We start from the raw sequence: 11344 nt of genomic DNA, 5'->3' as shown, positions 1-11344 counted from the left end.
TCAATAGGAGAGCGGGTGACTTTTTTGTTGGAAGAGTTGAACCTCCTCTTGTTCTTCTTCTTTATGCATTTTTGCTTGTGTGTCTCCTCCTCCCCTTGGCAGTCATTATAACTTTCAGAGTCTGACAGCTTGACAGCTTTGTGTTTAGTAGTAGGAGAGAACCGTCTCTTTGGAGAGGAGGGCCACGTCTCAGGTTCTACACATCTTTCATCAGCAGACTTGTTATGTCTCCTTTTACAAGCGCTGTGATCTTCCTGAACAAAGCGCTCAACAGACTTCTCTTTAACATCGTCACCGGTCCCAATACGCCTCGACCTACTCTGCTTGTCCAACCTGTTCTTTTTTGTACGTTTGACAGGCTTCACATTGGACACCATCGACTCATCAGCATCATCATCACCACCACCAACATCCTCCTCCTTCTCCACCTCAGAGTCAGTTTGTAGAATAAGCCTGTGTGCTCGAGGTTTTTTACATACAGGCTCAAGGTTATTTTCGTCTTCATCACAGTATGACACCTTCTTGTGTCCCCTCTTCTTAGTTTTACACTTGACCTTTTTGGTCCTGACTTTCCGTGCACGGAAAGCCTCCTCTTCCTCGTCACCGCTGTACTTGTCCTCAATAGGCTCGTCATCAATGAACTCATCGTCAACGTCATATTCATCATGAGTCTCAGTGTTGTCGTACTCCATTGTAAGGCTCAGATCCTCACCAGGATGTTTATCCAGACATTCATCCTCAGAGTCCACCTCCTCAGACTCGTGTTCGTACAGACATTCCCCCTCAGAGTTCACCTCCTCGGTCTCGTGTTCGTACGGACGTTCGTCCTCAGAGTTCACCTCCTCGGCCTCGTGTTCGTACGGACGTTCGTCCTCAGAGTTCACCTCCTCGGCCTCGTGTTCGTACGGACGTTCGTCCTCAGAGTTCACCTCCTCGGCCTCGTGTTCGTACGGACGTTCGTCCTCAGAGTTCACCTCCTCTGCCTCGTGTTCGTACGGACGTTCGTCCTCAGAGTTCACCTCCTCAGTCTCGCTCAGCCGAATGTTCACATCCTCGCGATTGAACCTGTTCTGCACTGTGCTACACTCTCCTTGTTGTGCTTTACGAGCTTTCTTGTCACTCTTGGACATGGATGACTTAGAGGCTGATGATGATTTTTTTGAAGTATCAAACCCTGGGTGATCTCGCTTCAACGCGTTGGGTTGATGACATGCTTGGTTATCAGCACCAATGCATCGTTTCAGTCTCACCACAAGTTTCTTAGTCATCTGCTGGGACTGGGGCCACTGCTGCTGCTGCTGCTGCTGCTGCTGCTGCTGGTGTCCTCTCGGTTCATCCTGAGTACTTTGGAAGGACGACAATACCTTACGTTTCCAGCTGAGGGTGGAAATAGTCTCTAAGCAATCCACCAGGGCTTTGCTGAGTCTGTCCTCTAGGCCGTGCATCATGATGATCTTGACTACGGTTCGGTTGGCAATAACCCACTCGCGAAGGATATCACTGTATTTTTTGTCTAACAGAGTGCTATCCAATCTCAGGAGAGTGCAGACTGTGTCTCTCCTGAGATTATTATCGTCGTTGAGCCAAGGTTCGCTTAGAAGCAGAGTCGACATGTTCTTGATCCATGTTGACACTGGAACTGGTTCCGGTATAATGATAGAGGACAGTCTGTCATCTTTGTCACCAACACTAGTCACAGCCTTTTTGTCGATGTACTGCTCATCAATAGTCAGACACCTAGCAGACATACCAGTGTCGACTTCTGAGTGTGATGATGATGATGATGATGATGATGATCGCCGTCTTGATGAACTAATCGGATCACATTCTCCTCCTCCCAGCCTCAGCCCTTTTTTCACTTTGTTGTGATAAGTGCGGAGTTTTAGGAAGATCACCTTAGCATTGGCATTCATCTGTACCGACTCCTTATCCTTGGGCTTGCCAAAAGCAGTGTTGTGTCTGATAATAGCGAACCACATCCTGTAGACTTTGTTCACGTTATCCAGGGTCTGCTGTTTGCACAACTCTTCACACTCTCTGACCATGTTGGTGAACATGCTGTTGTCCTCTTCATCCAGTGTGAAGTGGCGTTTCTTTTTGCCATACTTGGAGACGATGTCAGTCAAAGTTTTCCAGTCCTTTCTCATTTCTTCCTCCACCATACTGAGACGTTTCTTCCTTAACGTTGTGTGAGTCGTCGGGTCAGACAAGTACTTGTCCCAAACCCTTTGGTAGTAGCGTACCTTCTCAATCGGGCAAAATAACAGCTCTGCCACTGCAAACGCATTGGGGATCTTGTTGTCCATGAACCTAATGGCCCATTCCACCATCTCGGCCATTGTAGGGTCTGCAATGGCGCTCTCCACATGCTGGGGTAAATAATTACACCAACTGTTTGGATTCACACGCTTGATGAAGGCTGTCAATGCAGGGTTGTATATCTCCTGATACATTTCGGGTCCGGCGATGAAGGTATCTCTGTCAAACTCCTGCAGTGTAGCATTCCAACAGCTCACTAACTCTCCAGTACCCTTGACGACGCAGCATCGCTTGACAGCCCTGAAAAACCTTAATGTGGTAGACACGTACAGCTCACGGGCCTCAGCCTGACTCTTTCTCAGGGCAACAACAGGCACCAAGTTGACCCGATTGCCATCTACGAGCTTTCCGGTCCGTCTAAAGTACACAGTACGAGCGCCACCGTTCTTGTACGTGAAGCACTTCAGGTTACATCTCACCTCTTGTTCTGTGAAACAATCCACACTCATATCACGTTTCTTCTTCGTTTCAGCTGGTACAGTACTAAGCACACAGCACATGGGGTGTACATCTTCCATGCGAGAGGTCAGCGCGTCAGTGTGCTGGGTAGATGACAAGGTTTTATCATCTGTGCACACTAACAACTGGAAGGGTTTGATTTGTTGGAAAGACGGAGTCAGGGCTGTCTTGTGTGTGGGGACCTCAAGGGCCATGTCCCAAAATTCAAACTTGTTATGCGTAACCCGTTTCAACACCTCGAGGCTTTCGACTCCAGGGACAAACAGCACCTCTTGCACAAAGTGCGACTTTCCACTGCCCCCTTTGTCCATTGTTTTAATCCCGACAAGGTAGGTGCCGACCATAGACCTTTTGCCGTCACGGAACACGACGTTTTGTTGTGCAGAGTACTGGGTGACCACAGGGATTACTTTCTTGCCGCTGGCGCTTATCAAGTCTTTATTCGGTACAAAAAAGGTGGTGTAGTTATCTAAAGCCAGCAGCACGTGTTTGACACCAGCCCTGTCTACACCAGCCGTAGACTCAAAGTCGTTTCCACCTGCGATGTCCACAAGGTCCATTAGCGCAAGCAACAGAGAGTGTGACGGCTTTTGTGGAATAGCATCGGCGTCCCGAATCACCTTGTCCCTGATGATCTTGTAGACATTCTTCGGATTGTACATCTTCTCCCTGTCAGACAGTTCACCCTCCTTGCATATCATCAGGTCGACCACCTTCTCGAACAGTCCCAGTGCACTTTCACACTCGAAAACGTTCTTGTGAGCAGACTTGGAATACCACGGCGGGCGATCCGTCACAATGAAGCGAGTATTGTCCTTCATCGTGTAGCGCTGTTCGTGGAAAGTCACTCAATATCCAATAGAACCCCAGTTGTAAGTCATCCAGGCTGTGCGCAGTGAGTGTGCTGTGACCTTCAGTGTGATGAGAAGAGCACAAGTGAGTACCTCTCCCTTCAGAGACAGAAGGACTGTGATGTTGATGTGTCTCACGTAGTCCCTTTTACATGCCCTACTTATGCACCTAACGTGGGTTGGCTTAAAGGAAGCTGTTTTGACTTTACAGTAGTTGGAAGTCCACCCACTGCTGACATGGTCATTCATAGTCATTTACACAACATCCACCCTGATTGCACTGTGATGATTCGTAGCAGCAAGGTTCACATTATCCAACGGAAATCATTCGGTCCATCTGAAACAATGTTATCCAAGTGGTGTCATTCGTTCCAATTGACAAGAAATCATCCAACCTATGCTGTAAGTGAGTCTGGCTGTAATCAAACAGCAGTTACGCGTAACACTACAGCATAGGTGGGACACTGCGCGTAACTGCACAGGTTTCTCTATGCCTTCTGCCTATGATAGTTTTTGTTGACCTGGGGAAAGTTTGATTACAGCCAGACTCACTTACAGCATAGGTTGGACAATTTCGTGTCAATTGGAACGAATGATACTACTTGGACAAAGTTAGATTGCAGACAGATTCACCTCCGGTTACGCGTAGCAGCAAGGTTCACATTATCCAACGGAAATCATTCGGTCCATCTGAAACAATGTTATCCAAGTGGTGTCATTCGTTCCAATTGACAAGAAATCATCCAACCTATGCTGTAAGTGAGTCTGGCTGTAATCAAACAGCAGTTACGCGTAACACTACAGCATAGGTGGGACACTGCGCGTAACTGCACAGGTTTCTCTATGCCTTCTGCCTATGATAGTTTTTGTTGACCTGGGGAAAGTTTGATTACAGCCAGACTCACTTACAGCATAGGTTGGACAATTTCGTGTCAATTGGAACGAATGATACTACTTGGACAAAGTTAGATTGCAGACAGATTCACCTCCGGTTACGCGTAGCAGCAAGGTTCACATTATCCAACGGAAATCATTCGGTCCATCTGAAACAATGTTATCCAAGTGGTGTCATTCGTTCCAATTGACAAGAAATCATCCAACCTATGCTGTAAGTGAGTCTGGCTGTAATCAAACAGCAGTTACGCGTAACACTACAGCATAGGTGGGACACTGCGCGTAACTGCACAGGTTTCTCTATGCCTTCTGCCTATGATAGTTTTTGTTGACCTGGGGAAAGTTTGATTACAGCCAGACTCACTTACAGCATAGGTTGGACAATTTCGTGTCAATTGGAACGAATGATACTACTTGGACAAAGTTAGATTGCAGACAGATTCACCTCCGGTTACGCGTAGCAGCAAGGTTCACATTATCCAACGGAAATCATTCGGTCCATCTGAAACAATGTTATCCAAGTGGTGTCATTCGTTCCAATTGACAAGAAATCATCCAACCTATGCTGTAAGTGAGTCTGGCTGTAATCAAACAGCAGTTACGCGTAACACTACAGCATAGGTGGGACACTGCGCGTAACTGCACAGGTTTCTCTATGCCTTCTGCCTATGATAGTTTTTGTTGACCTGGGGAAAGTTTGATTACAGCCAGACTCACTTACAGCATAGGTTGGACAATTTCGTGTCAATTGGAACGAATGATACTACTTGGACAAAGTTAGATTGCAGACAGATTCACCTCCGGTTACGCGTAACAATATAGGTTTCCTTATCCAACGGAAATCATTCGGTCCATCTGAAACAATGTTATCCAAGTGGTGTCATTCGTTCCAATTGACAAGAAATCATCCAACCTATGCTGTAAGTGAGTCTGGCTGTAATCAAACAGCAGTTACGCGTAACACTACAGCATAGGTGGGACACTGCGCGTAACTGCACAGGTTTCTCTATGCCTTCTGCCTATGATAGTTTTTGTTGACCTGGGGAAAGTTTGATTACAGCCAGACTCACTTACAGCATAGGTTGGACAATTTCGTGTCAATTGGAACGAATGATACTACTTGGACAAAGTTAGATTGCAGACAGATTCACCTCCGGTTACGCGTAGCAGCAAGGTTCACATTATCCAACGGAAATCATTCGGTCCATCTGAAACAATGTTATCCAAGTGGTGTCATTCGTTCCAATTGACAAGAAATCATCCAACCTATGCTGTAAGTGAGTCTGGCTGTAATCAAACAGCAGTTACGCGTAACACTACAGCATAGGTGGGACACTGCGCGTAACTGCACAGGTTTCCCTATGCCTTCTGCCTATGATAGTTTTTGTTGACCTGGGGAAAGTTTGATTACAGCCAGACTCACTTACAGCATAGGTTGGACAATTTCGTGTCAATTGGAACGAATGATACTACTTGGACAAAGTTAGATTGCAGACAGATTCACCTCCGGTTACGCGTAACAATATAGGTTTCCATATGCCATCTGCCTATGATATTTTTTGATGACTTGATGCTGTACTGTTTGCATTGGCAAATCTATGCTGTTTCACGTAACAGGAGGTGAATCTGTCTGTAAGTGTTAGAGAAAAGTAAGAAAGTGCATCTCTGCCTCCACCTCAACTGTCAAACATTGACCACATGGTATGTTTACTTTTTGTTGATCTTATTTTTTGTGTCTTTAAGACTCACACACACTCACAATTATTTTTGAGAGAGAATTAGCAGAATATATCTGTACTGTCAGACATAGAAAGGCGAGACAGATCCTGACCAGATACAGGCTCAGTGACTATTCATTTGTGACATGCAGTGATGTATTCCCCTGCTAATTATACAGCAGAACCGTCTACATTATATCCTGTGTGTGTGTGTGATTTGTGACTGAATAAACAAACACTTTCTCTGATCACCAGAGACCCAAACTCCAATTCCACTGAGGGATGGCAGATGATAACAGTGGTGTCCAGACTGACGTGACAATGCAGTCCAATGATACAAAGACAGAGTATCGCGAAAGCGAATTACTGTGTATGAACACTGACATCTTTCTGTTTGACGAGATGCTGACGAACTTCCCCGAAACCAATGTTGATTGGAGCGACACAAACAGCCTACTACAGCCCTTACTATGGTTACATGAAGACTTTGACAGCCCACCTGAATATTCCTGTGTACTTGAAGAAATCATTGAGATACTTGATGGCCCCTGGATACCTTAGACTCTTGTATATCCATGTGGTGTCTACTGGTGTACAATGAAGAAATCACACCGTACTTTTTTATTTTATTCACATTGCATTCCATAACAACTTCAAATGCGAACATAATACAAATCTGTCTAAGGCTCAGCATATTGTTAACATGATCAACAATGTCATTGTCATTGTCATTAAATCTATGTGTCAGCTCTCTCTGTCTCTCTGTCTCTCTCACTCTCAATTCAAATTTACTTTATTTGCATGAATGTCACAGAGACTGTGTTGCTAAAGCGCAAAGAGTCAATTAAACAGAACACAAATACACTTCATGAGTTAATATATACATATATACATAGAGTAAAAATTGAAGAAAATAAAATAAGACATCAATTGTGAGGACATGTTTCTGTGTGGGTGTGTGTGTACACACTTTACACAGTACCATATGCACAGACAAAAACCCTCAAATGGATTACTTCAGAAAATCTCAATTTACCCACTTACCAGCAACCTGACAGTTAGTATGACTGGGGGCAGTGGTGGTATGTTGCCGCGTCCGCAAAGTCTGACACCCCCTCTTCCTCCACTGTGGTTTCTCACCAGCTTAGCTCTCACACGAGCAGGGAGATGGTCAGAGGGTGCGCTGTTTTTGTCCCACAGGGCTAGCAGGGTATCTTTGGAGTAGGCAAGGTGACACACTCCCTGAGTCCACAGTCCGTCATGCGGCCACTGCGGCAGTCAGTTGGAGGGTCAGCTGCTTGGCTAACGCCATCGGCGCCTGTCCACTGGATCCTCTGCTCCTCTCCACCGTCGTCGTAGGGAGACTGGGCTGTCTCTCGTGGGCCAGCTGCTAGGCTAATGCCATCAGCGCCTACCCACCGGATCCTCTGCTCCTCTCCGCCGTGTCGTAGGGAGACTGGGCTGTCTCTCGTGGGCCAGCTGCTAGGCTAATGCCATCAGCGCCTACCCACCGGATCCTCTGCTCCTCTCCACCGTCGTCGTAGGGAGACTGGGCTGTCTCTCGTGGGCCAGCTGCTAGGCTAATGCCATCAGCGCCTACCCACCGGATCCTCTGCTCCTCTCCGCCGTGTCGTAGGGAGACTGGGCTGTCTCTCGTGGGCCAGCTGCTCGGCTAACGCCGTTGGCTAGTTGACGTTGTTAACTCAGGCGTCCGTGGTGGCTACCACTGCGTGGTAAGGAGCTGATTGGGTTGGGAACCAGTCGTCCTAGAACTGCACCACATTTGTTTTCCTCTCTCTTCTCTGTCATACCTGAAACACACAAGTTATAAAATAGTGAAAAGAAAGCAGCACAAATAACACAACACAAGTACACAAGCACCCACCACAGAGTCAATTAAACAGGACAAAAATACACTTCATAAGTTAATATAAACATATAAAAATAGAGTAAAATTTAAGAAAAATAAAAAAGACAATAATTGTCTGTGTGTTCGTGTGCATGTTTAAAATAATAAACAGTAATAGAATAATAAGTAATAATGAGAATAAGTATTACTAATAAGTTACTGTAAGTAAAAGTTCATATTGTTTTCACATTCTGCTAAAACATGAACTTAAAGCAACACTAGGTAGTTTTTCGACCTTAAAATAATATTTCTAAACTCAGTTATGTGGTAGAATAATGGTTAATATGATGAATGGTGACGCCTCTGCAGCTTGGCTGGGGTCACGGCGGCAGAAACCGCACTGTGTAACTTCCCAGAGCGGGTAGGTACAGTACATACCTGACATAAAGAAGTCTAGTGCGACCTGCTTTAAGACACGTTTATTCATCGGTGGATTTAGCCAGCAGCTACTTGGATTTTTTGTAAACCAATGCCAATGCCAGGTCGCACTAGACTTCTTTACGTCAGGTATGTACCTACCCTCTCTGGGAAGTTACCTAGTGTTGCTTTACCTGACAGCAAACAATCGAGAATCCATTGTGGTCTGTGTCTCAACAGCAGCCAGGCAGCGTGAGGTTGTGAGCCTGAGCTCAGGGCAAAGGAAAGTCACAGATGACTTTTTTCTACACTTGCGGATCATGGCACGCATTTGCAGATCTGCCGCGGCAGAAGTGTAGCAAAAGGGAACAGAAATAAATGAGTCTTTCAGTCTTTACATTGAAATATTTCTTAATGTGTGACATGCAGTGACATCTGACTCTCTCTCTCTCTCTCTCTCTCTCTCTCTCTCTCTCTCTCTCTCTCTCGGGTTTTATGTAGCTTCCTCCTTTGACTTCCTCCTTAGACTCTTGTATATCCATGTGGTGTCTACTGGTGTATAATGAAGAAATCACACCGTACTTTTTTATTTTATTCACATTGCATTCCATAACAACTTCAAATGCGAACATAATACAAATCTGTCTAAGGCTCAGCATATTGTTAACATGATCAACAATGTCATTGTCATTGTCATTAAATCTATGTGTCAGCTCTCTCTGTCTCTCTGTCTCTCTCACTCTCAATTCAAATTTACTTTATTTGCATGAATGTCACAGAGACTGTGTTGCTAAAGCGCAAAGAGTCAATTAAACAGAACACAAATACACTTCATGAGTTAATATATACATATATAAATAGAGTAAAAATTGAAGAAAATAAAATAAGACATCAATTGTGAGGACATGTTTCTGTGTGGGTGTGTGTGTACACACTTTACACAGTACTATATGCACAGACATTTGGTGTGACAAAACTTCAACACTATAATCCTCAAATGGATTACTTCAGAAAATTTCAATTTACCAACTTACCAGCAACATGACAGTTAGTATGACTGGGGGCAGTGGTGGTATGTTGCCGCGCCCGCAAAGTCTGACACCCCCCTCTTCCTCCATTGTGGTTTCTCACAAGCTTAGCTCTCACACGAGCAGGGAGACTGGGCTGTCTCTCGTGGGCCAGCTGCTAGGCTAACGCCGTCAGCACCTGTCCACCGGATCCTCTGCTCCTCTCCGCCGTTGTAGTCGGGGGACTGGGCTGTCTCTCGTGGGCCAGCTGCTAGGCTAACGCCGTCAGCACCTGTCCACCGGATCCTCTGCTCCTCTCCGCCGTTGTAGTCGGGGGACTGGGTTCTCTCTCGTGGGCCAGCTGCTAGGCTAATGCCATCAGCGCCTACCCACCGGATCCTCTGCTCCTCTCCACCGTCGTCGTAGGGAGACTGGGCTGTCTCTCGTGGGCCAGCTGCTAGGCTAATGCCATCAGCGCCTACCCACTGGATCCTCTGCTCCTCTCCGCCGTGTCGTAGGGAGACTGGGCTGTCTCTCGTGGGCCAGCTGCTCGGCTAACGCCGTTGGCTAGTTGACGTTGTTAACTCAGGCGTCCGTGGTGGCTACCACTGCGTGGTAAGGAGCTGATTGGGTTGGGAACCAGTCGTCCTAGAACTGCACCACATTTGTTTTCCTCTCTCTTCTCTGTCATACCTGAAACACACAAGTTATAAAATAGTGAAAAGAAAGCAGCACAAATAACACAACACAAGTACACAAGCACCCACCACAGAGTCAATTAAACAGGACAAAAATACACTTCATAAGTTAATATAAACATATAAAAATAGAGTAAAATTTAAGAAAAATAAAAAAGACAATAATTGTCTGTGTGTTCGTGTGCATGTTTAAAATAATAAACAGTAATAGAATAATAAGTAATAATGAGAATAAGTATTACTAATAAGTTACTGTAAGTAAAAGTTCATATTGTTTTCACATTCTGCTAAAACATGAACTTAAAGCAACACTAGGTAGTTTTTCGACCTTAAAATAATATTTCTAAACTCAGTTATGTGGTAGAATAATGGTTAATATGATGAATGGTGACGCCTCTGCAGCTTGGCTGGGGTCACGGCGGCAGAAACCGCACTGTGTAACTTCCCAGAGCGGGTAGGTACAGTACATACCTGACATAAAGAAGTCTAGTGCGACCTGCTTTAAGACACGTTTATTCATCGGTGGATTTAGCCAGCAGCTACTTGGATTTTTTGTAAACCAATGCCAATGCCAGGTCGCACTAGACTTCTTTACGTCAGGTATGTACCTACCCTCTCTGGGAAGTTACCTAGTGTTGCTTTACCTGACAGCAAACAATCGAGAATCCATTGTGGTCTGTGTCTCAACAGCAGCCAGGCAGCGTGAGGTTGTGAGCCTGAGCTCAGGGCAAAGGAAAGTCACAGATGACTTTTTTCTACACTTGCGGATCATGGCACGCATTTGCAGATCTGCCGCGGCAGAAGTGTAGCAAAAGGGAACAGAAATAAATGAGTCTTTCAGTCTTTACATTGAAATATTTCTTAATGTGTGACATGCAGTGACATCTGACTCTCTCTCTCTCTCTCTCTCTCTCTCTCTCTCTCTCTCTCTCGGGTTTTATGTAGCTTCCTCCTTTGACTTCCTCCTTAGACTCTTGTATATCCATGTGGTGTCTACTGGTGTATAATGAAGAAATCACACCGTACTTTTTTATTTTATTCACATTGCATTCCATAACAACTTCAAATGCGAACATAATACAAATCTGTCTAAGGCTCAGCATATTGTTAACATGATCAACAATGTCATTGT

The 11344-nt window shown here is 45.3% G+C and overlaps 1 long non-coding RNA gene across 1 annotated transcript; it reads right to left on the bottom strand.

The window, feature by feature from the left end:
* Positions 1-6856: 6856 nt before the first annotated feature.
* LOC311253900 lies at positions 6857-9857 on the bottom strand. The gene is made up of 2 exons (XR_014622026.1): positions 9542-9857; positions 6857-8052 (listed from the first exon to the last, which is right to left on the bottom strand). It is a non-coding gene; the product is annotated as an uncharacterized lncRNA (long non-coding RNA).
* Positions 9858-11344: the final 1487 nt, after the last annotated feature.

The sequence above is a fragment of the Pagrus pagrus genome (assembly GCF_965226575.1).
Source record: "Pagrus pagrus genome assembly, contig: HAP1_SCAFFOLD_63, whole genome shotgun sequence".
NCBI lineage: Eukaryota > Metazoa > Chordata > Actinopteri > Spariformes > Sparidae > Pagrus > Pagrus pagrus.
This window is presented reverse-complemented; position numbering and strand designations above follow the sequence as displayed.